The sequence below is a fragment of the Bufo bufo genome, chromosome 3 (assembly GCF_905171765.1).
Source record: "Bufo bufo chromosome 3, aBufBuf1.1, whole genome shotgun sequence".
NCBI classification, from domain to species: domain Eukaryota; kingdom Metazoa; phylum Chordata; class Amphibia; order Anura; family Bufonidae; genus Bufo; species Bufo bufo.
Window position 1 is genome coordinate 441,583,023 of NC_053391.1, and position 19,867 is coordinate 441,602,889.

Here is a 19,867-nt window from a genome sequence, read left to right on the forward strand (position 1 = left end):
GTGACCCAATCAAAACAGTGGGTGTTGACAAAATTAGCATACATAACAATGAGAAAAAATATATCAAAATATACAATATGCATTGCAAACTAAAAATTGCATAGATGAAGACATCCACAGATCCCCATAAGTGTCATCTACAGATCCCCCATCAGATGCATCAGTGTGGAGGGAGGAGGCGGAGACACTGTCACTGTTTCTGAGAACTGCTGTACATCTGTGTTGCATGGAGTCAACCAACTTCTGGCACCTGTGAACAGGTATTCCAGCCCAGGATGATTGGACTACATTCCACAGTTCTTCTCTATTTCTTGGTTTTGCCTCAGAAACTGCATTTTTGATGTTACCCTACAAGTTTTCTATTGGATTAAGATCCGGGGATTGGGCTAACCACTCCATAACGTCAATCTTGTTGGTCTGGAACCAAAATGTTGCACGTTTACTGGTGTGTTTGGGGTCGTTGTCTTGTTGAAACACCCATTTCAAGGTCATTTCCTCTTCAGCATAAGGCAGCATGACCTCTTCAAGTATTCTGATGTATTCAAACTGATCCATGATCCCTGGTATGCAATAAATAGGCCCAACACCATAGTATGAGAAACATCCCCATATCATGATGCTTGCTCCACCATGCTACACAGTGTACTGTGGCTTGAATTCAGTGTTTGGGGGTCATCTGGCAAACTGTCTCCGGCCACTAGACCCAAAAAGAACAATCATACTTTCATCAGTCCACAAAATGTCACTTTAGGCTCTTTGGCAAATTGTAACCTCTTCAGCACATGTCTTTTTTTCAACAGTGGGACTTTGCGGGGGCTTCTTGCAGATAGCTTGGCTTCACATAGGCGTCTTCTAATTGTAACAGTACTCACAGGTAACTTTAGACCTTCTTTGATCTTACTGGAGCTGATTGTTGGTTAAGTCCTTGCCATTTTGGCTATTCTTCTATCCATTCGAATGGTAGATTTTTGCTTTCTTTCACGTCTTTCAAGTTTTGGATGCCATTTTAAAGCATTTGCAATCATTTTAGCTGAGCAGCTTATCATTTTCTGCACTTCATTATATGTTTTCCCCTCTCCAATCAACTTTTTAATCACGGTACACGGTTCTTCTAAACAATGTCTGGAACGACCCATTTTCCTCAATTTCAGAAAGAAATGCACTGTAACCAGCATGTACAACATTTGCTGCCTTCCTTCCTTAAATAAGGGCAATAATTGCCACCTGTTTTTCAAAGAATGAATAACCTCACTCATTGAACTCCACACTGCTATTATTTTGAACATGCCCCTTTCAATTAGTCATTCAATTACACAGAATCAGCAGCATGCTTGTCATGACTGTTGGGTCTGTTGGATTTCTATTACTCTACTACACCTGCTAGTAAATTATTTGCCATATAGAAATATCATTTCTATCCAAACAGTGATTGATCAGGTTAGTGATGTCTGACTGCTATTATTTTGAACACAACTGTAGGTTTATATGATAAAGGGCGAGAATCTGAGCTCTGTGATATACAGGTTTATATGATGAAGAAGAAAAGTAGAGCGTTGAGATATATAGGTTTATATGATAGAGGGGAGAAGCTGAGCTTTTTGGTATATAGGTTTATATGATAGAGGGAGAAAAGTTGAGCTCTGTGATATATAGGTTTATATGATAGACGGAGAAGCTGAGCTCTGTAATATATAGGTTTATATGATAGAGGGGGAGACGCTGGGCTCAATGATATAAAGGTTTATATGATAGAGGGGGAGAATCTGAGCTCAGTGATTTATAGGTGTATATGATAGAGGGGGAGAAGCTGAGCTCTGTGATATTGAGCTCAGTGATATATTGGTTTATATGATAGAGGGGGAGAAGCAGAGTTTTGTGATATATAGATTTATATGATAGCTGGGAGAAGCTGAGCTCTGTGATATATAGGTTTATATGAACGAAGGAGAGAAGCTGAGCTCTATGATACAGTCCTGATCAAAAGTTTAAGACCACTTGAAAAATGGCAAAAAATCATATTTTAAATTGTTGGATCTTAACAAGGTTCCAAGTAGAGCTTCAACATGTAACAAGAAGAAATGAGAGTTAGACAAAACATTTTTTGAGCATTCAATTAATTGAAAATAACGATTAAACTGAAACAGGCTGTTTTTCAGCTGATCCAAATTTTAGGACCACATGTCTTTAAAAGGCCAAATCTGTGCAAAGATGTGGATTAATTGTCATTTTCTGTCAGGTAGTCACACGTTGTGATGGCAAAAACAAAAAAACTCTCCCTTTTTTTATTTTTTTTTATTCTCTTTTTATTAGGTATATTCTATTTTAAAATGTGGGGGATTCAGTCAGCACAACCCTGTATGCAGGTGCTGTAGAAGTAGACTCAGTTTTATACTGACTACTGGAGGCTGGTTTTAAAGTCAGTATAAAACTGAGTCTACTTCTACAGCGCCTACCAGTAGCCATTTGGCTCCAGGAGAAGTATATAGTGGGCTCAGCATGCATGTTGGTACTTGCATCCCTGGATCCGATGAAAGCTGTCACGGCACCGGACGGGATTAAAAGCAAAAAAAGAGGGTTAGTCAGCACCTCCCAGTGCGCAGGTGCACGCCGCCATGGCAAAGACCTAGAGGAAAAAAAGGAGACAATGCGGCAGCACTCTGCAAATCAGACAAAGTACAACAATGCTTACAAAAATTATGGTGCTAATACTACGCTTAAAAAGCGAGATGCTTGGTCAATGCATTTTGTACAAAACCATCTAAGCCCGTATGCCAAACGTCAAGGCGATCTCTGTTACACGGGTCCTAACACTAAATACTACCTGTTATGCGCCATAATGACCGCCATAAAATTCAGGGAGTGTTGGACCCACATGCATGCTGGATCCACTCTGCCTTTTTCCGTTTTTTGTGCCAAAATGGCCTCCATTACAAGGGATGCAGGTACCAACATGCATGCTGAGCCCACTCTATACCCTTCCTGGTGCTAAACAGCTTCCAATGAATGTAGTGAGAGCAGGCCACAGCTTTATACTGAGAATAATTAAAATCAGCCTATGGGGCAGACAGGCTAATCAGGAGTGCACGACTCGCTGGAGTGCCACATCTCCAGCATTGTAAATCTGCAAAAAAAGAGGGTTAGTCAGCACCTCCCAGTGCGCAGGTGCACGCCGCCATGGCAAAGACCTAGAGGAAAAAAAGGAGACAATGCGGCAGCACTCTGCAAATCAGACAAAGTACAACAATGCTTACAAAAATTATGGTGCTAATACTACGCTTAAAAAGCGAGATGCTTGGTCAATGCATTTTGTACAAAACCATCTAAGCCCGTATGCCAAACGTCAAGGCGATCTCTGTTACACGGGTCCTAACACTAAATACTACCTGTTATGCGCCATAATGACCGCCATAAAATTCAGGGAGTGTTGGACCCACATGCATGCTGGATCCACTCTGCCTTTTTCCGTTTTTTGTGCCAAAATGGCCTCCATTACAAGGGATGCAGGTACCAACATGCATGCTGAGCCCACTCTATACCCTTCCTGGTGCTAAACAGCTTCCAATGAATGTAGTGAGAGCAGGCCACAGCTTTATACTGAGAATAATTAAAATCAGCCTATGGGGCAGACAGGCTAATCAGGAGTGCACGACTCGCTGGAGTGCCACATCTCCAGCATTGTAAATCTGCAAAAAAAGAGGGTTAGTCAGCACCTCCCAGTGCGCAGGTGCACGCCGCCATGGCAAAGACCTAGAGGAAAAAAAGGAGACAATGCGGCAGCACTCTGCAAATCAGACAAAGTACAACAATGCTTACAAAAATTATGGTGCTAATACTACGCTTAAAAAGCGAGATGCTTGGTCAATGCATTTTGTACAAAACCATCTAAGCCCGTATGCCAAACGTCAAGGCGATCTCTGTTACACGGGTCCTAACACTAAATACTACCTGTTATGCGCCATAATGACCGCCATAAAATTCAGGGAGTGTTGGACCCACATGCATGCTGGATCCACTCTGCCTTTTTCCGTTTTTTGTGCCAAAATGGCCTCCATTACAAGGGATGCAGGTACCAACATGCATGCTGAGCCCACTCTATACCCTTCCTGGTGCTAAACAGCTTCCAATGAATGTAGTGAGAGCAGGCCACAGCTTTATACTGAGAATAATTAAAATCAGCCTATGGGGCAGACAGGCTAATCAGGAGTGCACGACTCGCTGGAGTGCCACATCTCCAGCATTGTAAATCTGCAAAAAAAGAGGGTTAGTCAGCACCTCCCAGTGCGCAGGTGCACGCCGCCATGGCAAAGACCTAGAGGAAAAAAAGGAGACAATGCGGCAGCACTCTGCAAATCAGACAAAGTACAACAATGCTTACAAAAATTATGGTGCTAATACTACGCTTAAAAAGCGAGATGCTTGGTCAATGCATTTTGTACAAAACCATCTAAGCCCGTATGCCAAACGTCAAGGCGATCTCTGTTACACGGGTCCTAACACTAAATACTACCTGTTATGCGCCATAATGACCGCATAATTTTTGTAAGCATTGTTGTACTTTGTCTGATTTGCAGAGTGCTGCCGCATTGTCTCCTTTTTTTCCTCTAGGTCTTTGCCATGGCAGCGTGCACCTGCGCACTGGGAGGTGCTGACTAACCCTCTTTTTTTGCAGATTTACAATGCTGGAGATGTGGCACTCCAGCGAGTCGTGCACTCCTGATTAGCCTGTCTGCCCCATAGGCTGATTTTAATTATTCTCAGTATAAAGCTGTGGCCTGCTCTCACTACATTCATTGGAAGCTGTTTAGCACCAGGAAGGGTATAGAGTGGGCTCAGCATGCATGTTGGTACCTGCATCCCTTGTAATGGAGGCCATTTTGGCACAAAAAACGGAAAAAGGCAGAGTGGATCCAGCATGCATGTGGGTCCAACACTCCCTGAATTTTATGGCGGTCATTATGGCGCATAACAGGTAGTATTTAGTGTTAGGACCCGTGTAACAGAGATCGCCTTGACGTTTGGCATACGGGCTTAGATGGTTTTGTACAAAATGCATTGACCAAGCATCTCGCTTTTTAAGCGTAGTATTAGCACCATAATTTTTGTAAGCATTGTTGTACTTTGTCTGATTTGCAGAGTGCTGCCGCATTGTCTCCTTTTTTTCCTCTAGGTCTTTGCCATGGCGGCGTGCACCTGCGCACTGGGAGGTGCTGACTAACCCTCTTTTTTTGCAGATTTACAATGCTGGAGATGTGGCACTCCAGCGAGTCGTGCACTCCTGATTAGCCTGTCTGCCCCATAGGCTGATTTTAATTATTCTCAGTATAAAGCTGTGGCCTGCTCTCACTACATTCATTGGAAGCTGTTTAGCACCAGGAAGGGTATAGAGTGGGCTCAGCATGCATGTTGGTACCTGCATCCCTTGTAATGGAGGCCATTTTGGCACAAAAAACGGAAAAAGGCAGAGTGGATCCAGCATGCATGTGGGTCCAACACTCCCTGAATTTTATGGCGGTCATTATGGCGCATAACAGGTAGTATTTAGTGTTAGGACCCGTGTAACAGAGATCGCCTTGACGTTTGGCATACGGGCTTAGATGGTTTTGTACAAAATGCATTGACCAAGCATCTCGCTTTTTAAGCGTAGTATTAGCACCATAATTTTTGTAAGCATTGTTGTACTTTGTCTGATTTGCAGAGTGCTGCCGCATTGTCTCCTTTTTTTCCTCTAGGTCTTTGCCATGGCGGCGTGCACCTGCGCACTGGGAGGTGCTGACTAACCCTCTTTTTTTGCAGATTTACAATGCTGGAGATGTGGCACTCCAGCGAGTCGTGCACTCCTGATTAGCCTGTCTGCCCCATAGGCTGATTTTAATTATTCTCAGTATAAAGCTGTGGCCTGCTCTCACTACATTCATTGGAAGCTGTTTAGCACCAGGAAGGGTATAGAGTGGGCTCAGCATGCATGTTGGTACCTGCATCCCTTGTAATGGAGGCCATTTTGGCACAAAAAACGGAAAAAAGGCAGAGTGGATCCAGCATGCATGTGGGTCCAACACTCCCTGAATTTTATGGCGGTCATTATGGCGCATAACAGGTAGTATTTAGTGTTAGGACCCGTGTAACAGAGATCGCCTTGACGTTTGGCATACGGGCTTAGATGGTTTTGTACAAAATGCATTGACCAAGCATCTCGCTTTTTAAGCGTAGTATTAGCACCATAATTTTTGTAAGCATTGTTGTACTTTGTCTGATTTGCAGAGTGCTGCCGCATTGTCTCCTTTTTTTCCTCTAGGTCTTTGCCATGGCGGCGTGCACCTGCGCACTGGGAGGTGCTGACTAACCCTCTTTTTTTGCAGATTTACAATGCTGGAGATGTGGCACTCCAGCGAGTCGTGCACTCCTGATTAGCCTGTCTGCCCCATAGGCTGATTTTAATTATTCTCAGTATAAAGCTGTGGCCTGCTCTCACTACATTCATTGGAAGCTGTTTAGCACCAGGAAGGGTATAGAGTGGGCTCAGCATGCATGTTGGTACCTGCATCCCTTGTAATGGAGGCCATTTTGGCACAAAAAACGGAAAAAGGCAGAGTGGATCCAGCATGCATGTGGGTCCAACACTCCCTGAATTTTATGGCGGTCATTATGGCGCATAACAGGTAGTATTTAGTGTTAGGACCCGTGTAACAGAGATCGCCTTGACGTTTGGCATACGGGCTTAGATGGTTTTGTACAAAATGCATTGACCAAGCATCTCGCTTTTTAAGCGTAGTATTAGCACCATAATTTTTGTAAGCATTGTTGTACTTTGTCTGATTTGCAGAGTGCTGCCGCATTGTCTCCTTTTTTTCCTCTAGGTCTTTGCCATGGCGGCGTGCACCTGCGCACTGGGAGGTGCTGACTAACCCTCTTTTTTTGCAGATTTACAATGCTGGAGATGTGGCACTCCAGCGAGTCGTGCACTCCTGATTAGCCTGTCTGCCCCATAGGCTGATTTTAATTATTCTCAGTATAAAGCTGTGGCCTGCTCTCACTACATTCATTGGAAGCTGTTTAGCACCAGGAAGGGTATAGAGTGGGCTCAGCATGCATGTTGGTACCTGCATCCCTTGTAATGGAGGCCATTTTGGCACAAAAAACGGAAAAAGGCAGAGTGGATCCAGCATGCATGTGGGTCCAACACTCCCTGAATTTTATGGCGGTCATTATGGCGCATAACAGGTAGTATTTAGTGTTAGGACCCGTGTAACAGAGATCGCCTTGACGTTTGGCATACGGGCTTAGATGGTTTTGTACAAAATGCATTGACCAAGCATCTCGCTTTTTAAGCGTAGTATTAGCACCATAATTTTTGTAAGCATTGTTGTACTTTGTCTGATTTGCAGAGTGCTGCCGCATTGTCTCCTTTTTTTCCTCTGGGATTAAAAGCAGAGTGTGCCTGGCGTGCATGCTGTACCTGCGCTCCCTGGACATTTGTGTGGCTATCATGGCCCATAAACAGGTAGGAACTAGTGTTAGGGACCATTCATAGAGGCGACCTTGACGTGGTGAGTGGATTATTATGCTTTGGCCAAAATGTACACCAATGCCTCATTCAACATCCAGCATGGAGGCAGGGGAGAGTGCTGGTTGCAGAGTGCTATTGCATTTGTGTTTTTGCGATATTCTATTTTAACACTGTACAAGAAGGGTACACCCTGGGACGCAGCCCAAGAGAGTTACCCCATAAGACATATATGCACGTAAATATTAAAGTAAGGTATAATATGAAATAAGGAAGTAGGAAATAACAGTGAGGCCCCGATGGCGACCAAGTTGCTAAATGGTCGATTCCAGCATATGCCGGATTACATCGTAGAATTCAATCCAACTAGGCGCGGTCCAGTAAACATGGAACTACGAACGATTAGTGGGGGGGGGAGGAAGGACTAGGGAAGATAGGGAAGGGAAGTGGCGGAGAGAGAGGGGGAAGAGACAGGACCAAGAAAGAAAGTAGTCTAGAAAAAACTGAAAGAGAAAGGAAGGCCAGTCAGTTGACAGAAGACCATCAGCATCTGGCAGCAAATAGGAGTTTATACTCCTGGGTGTCTTGAAATGCCATCCAGCTTTTCCACGTTTTAAGGAACTTATTCTCAGTGTTTTGTAGTGAAGCAGTTAGATCCTCCATTCTCATGATCTCCTGAATTTTACCCAACCACAGAGACATTGTACAGTCGTGGCCAAAAGTTTTGAGAATTACATAAATATTGGAAATTGGAAAAGTTGCTGCTTAAGTTTTTATAATAGCAATTTGCATATACTCCAGAATGTTATGAAGAGTGATCAGATGAATTGCATAGTCCTTCTTTGCCATGAAAATTAACTTAATCCCCAAAAAAACTTTCCACTGCATGTCATTGCTGTCATTAAAGGACCTGCTGAGATCATTTCAGTAATCGTCTTGTTAACTCAGGTGAGAATGTTGACGAGCACAAGGCTGGAGATCATTATGTCAGGCTGATTGGGTTAATGGCAGACTTGACATGTTAAAAGGAGGGTGATGCTTGAAATCATTGTTCTTCCATTGTTAACCATGCTGACCTGCAAAGAAACGCGTGCAGCCATCACTGCGTTGCATAAAAATGGCTCACAGGCAAGGATATTGTGACTACTAAGATTGCACCTCATTCAACAATTTATAGGATCATCAAGAACTTCAAGGAAAGAGGTTCAATTCTTGTTAAGAAGGCTTCAGGGCGTCCAAGAAAGTACAGCAAGCACCAGGATCGTCTCCTAAAGAGGATTCAGCTGCTGGATCGAAGTGCCACCAGTGCAGAGCTTGCTCAGGAATGGCAGCAGGCAGGTGTGAGCGCATCTGCACGCACAGTGAGGCGAAGACTTTTGGAAGATGGCCTGGTGTCAAGAAGGGCAGCAAAGAAGCCACTTCTCTCCAAAAAAAACATCAGGGACAGATTTATCTTCTGCAGAAAGTATGGTGAATGGACTGCTGAGGACTGGGGCAAAGTCATATTCTCCGATGAAGCCTCTTTCCGATTGTTTGGGGCATCTGGAAAAAGGCTTGTCCGGAGAAGAAAAGGTGAGCGCTACCATCAGTCCTGTGTCATGCCAACAGTAAAGCATCCTGAGACCATTCATGTGTGGGGTTGCTTCTCATCCAAGGGAGTGGGCTCACTCACAATTTTGCCCAAAAACACAGCCATGAATAAAGAATGGTACCAAAACACCCTCCAACAGCAACTTCTTCCAACAATCCAACAAGTTTGGTGAAGAACAATGCATTTTCCAGCACGATGGAGCAAAAGTGATAACTAAGTGGCTCGGGGACCAAAACGTTGACATTTTGGGTCCATGGCCTGGAAACTCCCCAGATCTTAATCCCATTGAGAACTTGTGGTCAATCCGCAAGAGGCGGGTGGACAAACAAAAACCCACTAATTCTGACAAACTCCAAGAAGTGATTATGAAAGAATGGGTTGCTATCAGTCAGGAATTGGCCCAGAAGTTGATTGAGAGCATGCCCAGTCGAATTGCAGAGGTCCTGAAAAAGAAGGGCCAACACTGCAAATACTGACTCTTTGCATAAATGTCATGTAATTGTCGATAAAAGCCTTTGAAACGTATGAAGTGCGAGTAATTATATTTCACTACATCACAGAAACAACTGAAACAAAGATCTAAAAGCAGTTTAGCAGCAAACTTTGTGAAAACTAATATTTTTGTCATTCTCAAAACTTTTGGCCACGACTGTAGGTATTGTGGTTTGTCTCCAAAGGCATAGGATACAAGCCCGGACTGCGTTAACCAGATGTTGTATCACAGATTTCTTGTAAGTCGCAAAAGACAGGTCGCACTGGTGGAGCAGGAAAAACGTCGGTGACCTCGGGAGGTCGACCGTGGTGAACTTAGATGTGACCTGTCAAACTCTATCCCAAAATTGTGTCAGTGCCTGGCATTCCCAAAAGATGTGTAATAAAGTTCCTCTAGCTTCGCCACAGCGCCAGCAAAGTGGAGATACCGTAGGGAATATGGCATTCAGTCTGGTGGGTACTCGGTACCATCTGGAAAGTATTTTAAATCCTGCTTCCTGTATGTTACTAGCTATAGAAGTCTTATGTGCACACACGTAGATCCTATCTTTCTGTTCAGTCGTGAACGTCAGGTCCTGTTCCCATTGTGTCATGTATTTCGGGGGTGGGAGACCTGAAGGTGAATTCAGTAAACTGTACATGCTAGAGAGAGAGTGTCGGAGAGTACCCCTCTGGTCACAGAGTTTCTCAAAGTCAGTTTTGTTTCTAGTATATAAGGTCGCCTGGGGGAGCGTAGAGAAGAAGTGACGGAGTTGTTGAGACTGCCAGTCATTCAAGACTGGCGTGTCAGTAGTCGAGTGTGGAATCGTCCAGGAGTTTGTCACAATAAAATGGTGTGCCCGGAAAGTGTTGTTGGATAATAAAGTCCTAAAGTTGCCCTGGTCGAGCCCCAGTGCAAATTGAGGGTTTCCTAAGATCGGATACATCGGTGAGGGGGAAACGTCCGCGTTATCTGCAGTGGAGGTAAAGGTACGAAGGGTCGGACCAATGGTCGGATGGAGTCGTGCTTGCAGAGGGACATGGGCACCCAACCATGGAGTCGCTGGCAACGGAGTGGGGCTGAAGAATTGTTCCAATTGGACCCATTGTTTATGCGATTGGTGCCGACACCAGTCAACAATGCGCAGTAGATGCGAAGCCCTATGGTAGGCTACAAAATTAGGTAGTCCTAGACCTCCACTGTGTTTAGGGCGGAACAGGAGGGAACGGCAATCCTGGGGGATTTCCCAGCCCATATGAAATGTGTGAGCATTTTTAACAGGGTGTGAAAGAAAAGCCTGGGGATGTGCATCGGGATCGCTTGGAATAAATAGAGTATCCTGGGTAGGATGTTCATTTTAAAGATCGAGATTCTCCCGAACCAGGAGAATGTACCTGTGTGCGTATTTGATTGAGTAAGGGGGGGGAAGTAGTTTTCTGGGTAAAGATCAGCTACTGTGGGAGTTAGGCGAACTCCCAGATATTTCAGAGATGTCCGTGCCCATCTAAAGGGGAAACCGACCGATAGGTCGCCAACTGTGGTGGTGGGGAGTGTGACATTGAGAGCTTCAGATTTCTGGAGGTTGATTTTATAATTTGACAAGTGGGCATAAGTTTTCAGAACTTGTAATAGGTTCGGAATCGAAATTCTAGGGTTTGAGAGAAAGAAGAGCAGGTCGTCCGCGTAGGCGGCAACTTTGTGGTGGGTTCCCCTGATGCGTACGCCCGAGATATCAGGATTTGCTCTAATATGTCCCAGTAATGGTTCCAGGCATAGAATGAATATCAGAGGGGAAAGGGGACACCCCTGCCTAGTCCCATTGGTAATGGGAAAGCTGGTAGAAAACTGACCATTCACTTTAACCGAGGCAGAGGGATTGGAGTATGAGTTGTGTATTCATGTCATCATGGTCTCTCCTAGGCCTTTATATTTCAATGTTTCAAACATAAAACGCCAGTTCACCCTGTCAAATGCTTTGTTAGCGTCTGTTGAAAGAGCATGGGAAGTTTAGTTGACACTGCGTGGTATATCAAGTTGATAGCTCTAATGGTATTATCTCTGGCTTCTCTCATGGGCATGAGCCCCGTCTGGTCCAAATGTATGAGGTGTTGTGAATAGGGGATCAGGCGGGTAGCCAAAATCTTGGAGAATAATTTAAGATCAACGTTAATTAACGAGATCGGACGGTAGCTCTCGCATTGCGACAGGTCTTTCCCTTCTTTGGGTAGAACGGAGATATGTGCCCTGAGGGTGTCTGGTGGGAGGTTCCGTAGAGTGTCAAAACTGTTAAAGGCAGTTAGGAGTTGTGGAGCTAGTAGGTCATTGAACGTCTTATAGTACGACAAGGGCAAGGGCCGGGGGCTGTTCCTGTGCGTGAGTCTTTGATGGCTAGAGCTAATTCGGATTCAGTTAATGGTGAATCCAGTGCCGTGACTGCCTCAGGAGGGAGGCGAGGAATGCCAGAGGTGGAGAGATAAGTTTGTATGGCGGCCGTGTGGCCCTCTGAATCAGTGCAGGAAGAGTCAATGTTGTAAAGTGAGTGATAATATTGCCTGAAAGTTTCGGCTAATTTCGAGGGCAAAGTAACCCGGTTGCCTGAGTTATCAATCAGAAAGGGGACATAGGAGCTTAATCTCGATTTGCGTAGTGCCCGAGCCAAAGTGCTACCCGGTTTATTCCCGTGTTCATAGTAATGTCTGCGGCATTTAACTATGAACGCTTTCGCTTTGGACAGGCATAGTGAGCGGATCTGTTCCCTTAGGAGGCGTATGTCAGTTCCTATTTGATCAACTGAAGTGGACTTGTGCTGCCGTTCAAGATCATGTAGCTTGGAGATCAGGGCGGTCAAGAAAAGGTCACCGCCTTTTCTTTTTTTAAGGCGGGCCCCAACTCTCCCTTTTTGAACATGTTCGGGTTGTTGAACTGCATAAGCAGGGTCTCTCACAGCGCGCCATCGCTGCTGAGGTGGGACGCAGTAAGACAGTCATTTAGAATTTCTTAAATGATCCTGAGGGTTATGGAACAAAAAAAGTCAATTGGAAGACCCAAAAAATTTCATCAGCACTAAGCCGGAGGATCCAATTGGCTGTCCGTCAAGACACTGGACGATCCTCGACCCAAATTAAGGCCTGACTGCATCCCCATTACTATCAGACGGCATCTGAGACTGAAGGGCTTCAGAAACAAAAAACGTCTTCAAAGACCTCGTCTCCTTGAACGCCACAGAACTGGTCATTTGGACTTTGCAAGAGAGCACCAAACATGGGACATTCAAAAGGTGGAAGAACGTTTTATTCTCTGATGAGAAAAAATTTAACCTTGATGGTCCTGATGGTTTCCAACCTTACTGGCATAACAAGCAGATCCCACCTGAGATGTTTTCTACGCGCCACAGTGGAGGGGGTGCCATAATGGTCTGGGGTGCTTTTTCCTTCAGTGGAACAATTGAGCTTCAGGAAGTGCAGGGGCGTCAAACAGCCCCTAGTTTACAAAAATGGACAACAGTTTCAGACAGTAGATGGCCTTAATGCGGCCGTCTTCACCACTTGGAGAAATGTTCCCACTCACCTCATGGAAACGCTTGTATCAAGCATGCCGAAACGAATCTTGGAAGTGATAAACAATAACGGCAGAGCTACTCATTACTGAGTTCATGTTTGGAAGTTGGATTTCAGGTTTTTTTTGGGGGGGGGGGTAGTTTTTTTTTTGGGAGGTGAAAAACTGCCTGTTTCAGTTTATTCGTTTTCATTAAATTGAATGCTCAAAAAATGTTTTTTGTCTCACTCCCATTTCTTCTTGTTGCATGTTGAAGCTCTACTTGGAACCTTGTTAAGATGCAGCCATGCTAAATATGATTTTTTGCAATTTTTCAAGTGGTCTTAAACTTTTGATCAGGACTGTATATATAGGTTTATATGATAGAAGGGGAGAAGCTGGGCTCTGTGATATATATGAGTATTACACTTACCGGTAATCGGGTTTCCTGGAAGCCTCCATGACAGCTCATCCTGAGACTGACTTCCTTTGATAGGGCTGGAAAAAAAACACAGAGAGGTTTAATTCCCCTCCCCTTCCTCTCACCACTAGTGTATTTTTTATGGAAAACCAGGGTAAAAGGGAACCTTATCAAAATAATTTATATCAAAACAAGAATAACAAAATCAAAAGATGTGCTGTCATAGAGACCTTCAGAAAACCGGATTACCGGTGAGTGTAATACTAATTTCCCCAGTCGTCTCCATGACAGCACATACTGAGAATTAATAAAGAAAATAATTCTAGGAAGGGACTACAGCACAAAGGACTTTGTGTCCAAAGGCCATATCCTCATTGGCAAAAACATCAAATTTGTATTGCTTAGTGAACATGTGGGCCCTCTTAAAGGTAGCGGCCCTACAAATCTATTCTAAGGAGGCTGGAGATCTCTCTGCCAAGGAGGCAGACACAGCTCTGGTGGAATGGGCCTTAAAAAAAAAAAAAAGGGGGGGGGGGGATTTTCCCTACTGATCTATAGGTAATGAAGATCTGCACGTCTCACATCTAGATTATGGAATTTAGCTTCTTGCTAATTTTTAGGGTTGGCACAGAAGAAAGGTATTATGATGTCTTGGGACCTGTGGAACGAGGCAACTACTTTAGGTAAAAAGAATTGGATCCAGCTTGAATACCAGATTCTCCTCAAAGATTCTTAGGAAGGGCTCCTGGATGGAAAGGGTCTGAAGCTCACATACTCTTCTGGCTGATGAGATGGCTACTAGGAAGATGGTCGCGGGTAAGCCAATTGATAGAAAGAGAATCCAACAGTTCAAAGGGGGCAGCAGACAAACCTAATAGTACCGTATTTTGGTTCCAAGGAGCAACTATAATCTTACATTTTTGGCCTCAACCTATTAGCAGTTTAAGAAACCTAAACATCCTTGATACATCTGAGAGGCTAGTGTTAGGCGTCCCGGATTTTCTCCGGATGCATCGCGTGTGCATTGCGGGAAAACCGCGCGAGTAGGCACGCAATTGCAGTCAGTTTCCGATGTTAAGTTTTTTACGCGCGAGTGCAATGCGTTTTGCATGCGCATGAGAAAAAACTGAATGTGGTACCCAGACCCGAACCCTGACTTCTTCACTTAAGTTCGGGTTAGGTGTTCTATTCATTTTATTAGTTTCCCTTATAACATGGTTATAATGGAAAATAATAGCATTCTTAATACAGAATGCTTACTAAAATGTGGCTTGAGGGGTTAAAAAATAAAGATAAATATTAACTCACCTCATCCTCTTGTTCGCGCAGCCGACAGGTCTTCTTTCAGGACCTGCAAAAGGACCTTTGATGATGTTATCTTATGCCCATGAACATTAAGGGCTCAGTGCCCGTGCTGCAAATTGCAGTCCGCAATGGACGGGCACCCACATGAAGATCGTGGATCCATTCACTTGAATGGGGTCTGCGATCCGCAGCAGACAGTCCACACCACAAAAAAATACTGCTTCCTTGGAATTCTGATCTGTGCTTCCGCACCGCATCTCCGGGTTTGTGGACCCATTCAAGTGAATGGGTCCACATCCGTGATGCGGGGTGCACACGGCTGATGTTCCGTGTATTGTAGAACCGCCGTTTGCGGGCCACAATACAGCCATGGCAGAGCAATGGCCGTGTGCATGAGCCCTCAACAGAATCAGAGTCACTTTCCAACAACTGGTGGGAGAAGGGTGTTAACTCTCGATAAGGCCTCATGCACACGACCGTGCAGTTTTTTGTGGTCCGCAAAAAACTGAAGCCGCCCATGTGCCTTCCGCAATTTGCAGAACGGAACAGGCGGCCCATTGTAGAAATGCCTATTCTTGTCCGCAAAACGGACAAGAATAGGACATGCTATATTTTTTTTTAGGGGCCACAGAACGGTGCTGTCCGCATCTTTTGCAGCCCTATTGAAGTGAATGGGTCCGCACCAGAGCCACAAAAAATGCGGCTCGGATGCGGACCACAAAACCGGTCGTGTGCATGAGGCCTAAGACATAACAGAATGAACCTCTTTTCTAACGAGCATCTTGATGTCCTCCAGAAAGCTAGAAGTTTCATATTTGACCTCTTTGGTTGTACAACCTTTGCACAAGGGTTTAGCTCGAGGATGGTAATCATTTAGAGCCTAAACCACATTTTCTGGTCTTACCTTCACTGCAGGAGGTAGACTCCTTTTCTCCCTGAATATACAAGGGACAGAAGGGTCAGCCAATACAGGGAAATAAAAATGCCATAAGAGGGCCTGAAACAGACTACTCATTATCCTCCAACCCTGTCCACGTGGATGCCACAGGCAGGAACACCGGGTGAACGTTGTTGGGTGCCATCTTACACAGGCCCTGCGGTCTTTTATGCTGCTGGCCTGTGCAGGGACCTGTAACACCGGACATGACATCAAAACGCATGGCCATGCCCCCTGTGTCTGACAGCATCACCCGGCGGGCGAAAAGAAGCGCGTCCTAGCGCATAAAGCCCCACTGGACCGCCGCAGGAGGGATCTTCACTAGGGACACCACTACCGAAGGGGCCCGAGCACAGGCCGCAACATGGGGGAAAAAGAGCTGCACTGCAGATCCAACCGCCGTCCTAATGTGCAAAAAGAAAAAATGGTACAATAGAAAAAAAGACTGCCATCACCTCTCTGGTATTCCTTCCTTGGCAGGACAGGAAAAAACACTGGTGGTGAAGGGGAGGGGATTTAAAACTCTCTCTGTTTATTCCTGTCTTATCAGAGATGTGCTGTTATGGAGACAACTGGGAAAAGGTTCATATGATAGAGGGGGAGAAGCTGATCTTTGAGATATATAGGTTTATACGATTTGGGTTAAAATTAACTTAGCAAAAAGCAGAGTAAATCTGGACAGGAATCTGGACTGGTAACACCACACACAGTGATTGACAGCTTGATACAGGGAGAGTTGTCAGTCAGGCTGAGTGAGTAGGGTTAGCAGGATTCTCACTCTCCTAGAAGTCCTGTCATGATTTACTCAGAAATCCTTCATCAAATCATATAAATCTATATCACAAAGCTGAGCTTCTCTCCCTCTGCCATATCCTGCTCTCAGACATGGCACCATAAAGCACCTGACAGGTTCACTTTAACCACTTCACATCTGGGCCATTTGCCCCCTTCCTGACCAGGCCTAATTTTGAAAATCTGACATCTCACTTTATGTGGTAAGAACTTTGGAACGCTTTTACTTATCCAAGCCATTCAGAGATTGTTTTCTCGTGACACAGTGTACATCATGCTAGTCATACATTTGAGTCAATATATTTTACCTTTATTTATGAAAAAATCCCAAATTTACAAAAAAAAATTAAACATTCGCAATTTTCTACATTTCAATTTCTCTGCTTTCAAAACAGAAAGTGATACCTCACAAAATATTTATTACTTAACATTCCCTATATATGTCTACTTTATGTTGGCATCCTTTTGTAAATGTCATTTAATTTTTTTTAGGATGTTAGAAGGCTTAGAAATTTAGAAGCAATTCTTAAAATGTTTACGAAAATTGCCAAAACCCACTTTTTAAGGACCAGTTCAGGTCTGAAGTCACTTTGAGGGGCCTACATAGTGGATATCCCCATAAATGACCCCATTGTAGAAACTACACCCCTCAAGTTACTTAAATCCGATTTTACAAACTTTGTTAACCCTTTAGGCGTTCCACAAGAATTAAAAGAAAAAGGAGATCACATTTTTTTATTTAACTTTTTCGGCAGATTTTCCCTTTTAATCCAATTTTTTCTTTAACACATCGATGGTTAACAGCCAAACAAAACTCAATATTCATTACCCAGATTCTGCGGTTTACAGAAACCCCCCACATGTGGTCATAAACTGCTGTATGGGCACACGGCAGGGCACAGAAGAAAAAGAGCGCCACATGGTTTTAAGATGCCATGTCCCATTTGAAGCCCCCCTGATGCACCCTTACAGTAGAAACGCCAAATAAGTGACCCCATTTTGGAAACTAGGGGATAAGGTGCCAGTTTTATTGGTACTATTTTTGGGTACATATGATTTTTTGATCATTTATTATAACACTTTATGTGGCAAGGTGACCAAAACATTTGTTGTTTTAGCACAGTTTCTAATTATTTATTTTTACAGCGTTTACCTGAGGGGTTCGGTCAAGTGACATTTTTATAGAGCAGTTCGTTACGGACGTGGCGATACCTAATATGTATACTTTTTCTTATTTAAGTTTTACACAATAATTTTTTTGTTTCACAAATGCTATGTTTTAATGTGTCCATGAGCGATTTTCTTATATTGGGGCTCAATTTTTCCGGTATGAGGACGGTTTTATTGGTACTATTTTGTGGGATATACGCCTTTTTGATCACTTGGTGTTGCACTTTGTGATGTAAGGTGACAAAAATGGCTTTTTTTGACACCATTTATATATATTTTTTTAACGATGTTCACCCGAGGGGTTAGGTCATGTGATATTTTTATAGAGCTGGTTGTTACGGACGCGGTGATACCTAATATGTATATATATTTTTTTTCCATTTCACTTTAACACAATAGCATTTTTGAAACCCCAAAAATTATGTTTTAGTGTCTCCATGTTCTGAGAGCTACATGGAGCTACAAGAAAGCGATTCACACCAGACATCCCAAGAATATTGCTGAACTGAAACAGTTCTGTAAAGAGGAATGGTCAAGAATTACTGCTGACCGTTGTGCACGTCTGATCTGCAACTACAGGAAACGTTTGGTTGAAGTTATTGCTGCCAAAGGAGATTCAACTAGTTATTAAATCCAAGGGTTCACATACTTTTTCCACCTGCACTGGGAATGTTTACATGGTGTGTTCAATAAAAACATGGTAACATTTAATTCTTTGTGTGTTATTAGTTTAAGCAGACTGTGATTGTCTATTGTTGTGACTTAGATGAAGATCAAATCACATTTTATGACCAATTTGTGCAGAAATCCATATCATTCCAAAGGGTTCACATACTTTTTCTTGCAACTGTATAATGGTTAATTTTGTTTTTGTGGACAATCAGTGAAGGAGTTAAAATGGCTGCTGTACATGCAATCCGTCTTCCTAAACGACACTGCAGGACAGACTGTGCGAGAATGCAGAGCACAGAGCAGGCTCTTAGTTCGCTGCCTGTAAGAGCACGGTCCTCAAAAAGAGAAACAATATAAAATATTCTAATTTGATACCTTTTAATGGCCAACTAAAATAAATAAGGCAAGCTTTCGAGACTGAGGTCCCTTCTTCAGGCCAGAAATTAAAAAATCTCTAAAGAAACATGGATATACACAGGAAAGAACAGAAAAGGTGGAATAATAAGACCATTCCTTTGTTTGATGGTGTTTTGCAATGTACCACTCCATCTCTCTGTTCTTTCCTGAGTATATCCATGTTTCTTTATAGATTTTTTTCATTCCTGGCCTGAAGGGATCTCAGAGCCTCGAAAGCTTGCCTTATAAAATAATTTATTTTAGTTAGCCATTAAAAGGTATCAAATTACAATATTTTATATTGTTTCTCTTTTTGAGAGCATCAAGACAGTAAGGGTACTTTCACACTAGCGGCAGGTCGGATCCAACAGGCTGTTCACCCTGTCGGATCCGTCCTGCCGATATTTCGCTGTGCCACCGCTCCGTCCCGATTGACTATAATGGGGACGGAGGCGGATCTTCGGCGCAGCACGGCAGTTCGCGGCGAGAGGCTGCCGGACTAAAAAGTCGGACATGCAGTACTTTTAGTCCTGGCGGCCTTTCGCCGTGCACTGCCGGAGCTCCGCACCCGTCCCCATTATAGTCACTGGGGACGGAGCTGAGGTCCTGCGGCACGGCAAATTTGCGGCAGGACGGATCCGAAAGGGTGAACAGCCTGTCTGATCCGTCCTGCCGCTAGTGTAAAAATAGCCCAACCCAGCATGCCCACTACACAACAGAGCTATGCCTACTGTTCCATTTAAAGTGTTAGTTCCAGTCCTGTGTTCTGCCTAGTACTGATTCCCAAGAGGTGGGGGATTTGGTCTTTGAATGCCTGTGTCATGCACTATGCCCTCTGGTCCTGTTCTAGGCATAACACAGTAGGAGTTTTTTTCTTAAGAATATAAAAGGCTTGAGTTAATTTAGTAGAACTGCTGCACAAACTCATTTAATAGTCATCATTCTCTTACTGCAGATGAACGACGATGATGCAATACAGCAGCCCATGTATCACCAGTTCCGATAGCACAAGAACACTTATATATCTGTTGTAGGAAGTAACATAGGTATAAATGTGACAGTTTAGTTATTGTTTG

At 43.9% G+C, this 19,867-nt stretch overlaps 1 long non-coding RNA gene across 2 annotated transcripts; it reads left to right on the plus strand.

The window, feature by feature from the left end:
• The first annotated feature begins 1,497 nt into the window (after nt 1-1,497).
• Nucleotides 1,498-16,398, plus strand: LOC120995689. 2 transcript variants are annotated; one of them, XR_005777649.1, is made up of 3 exons: nt 1,498-1,523; nt 1,567-1,929; nt 16,344-16,398. It is a non-coding gene; the product is annotated as an uncharacterized LOC120995689 (long non-coding RNA). The 2 variants fall into 2 exon arrangements; XR_005777648.1 differs by lacking the exon at nt 16,344-16,398 and adding an exon at nt 13,473-13,515.
• Nucleotides 16,399-19,867: the final 3,469 nt, after the last annotated feature.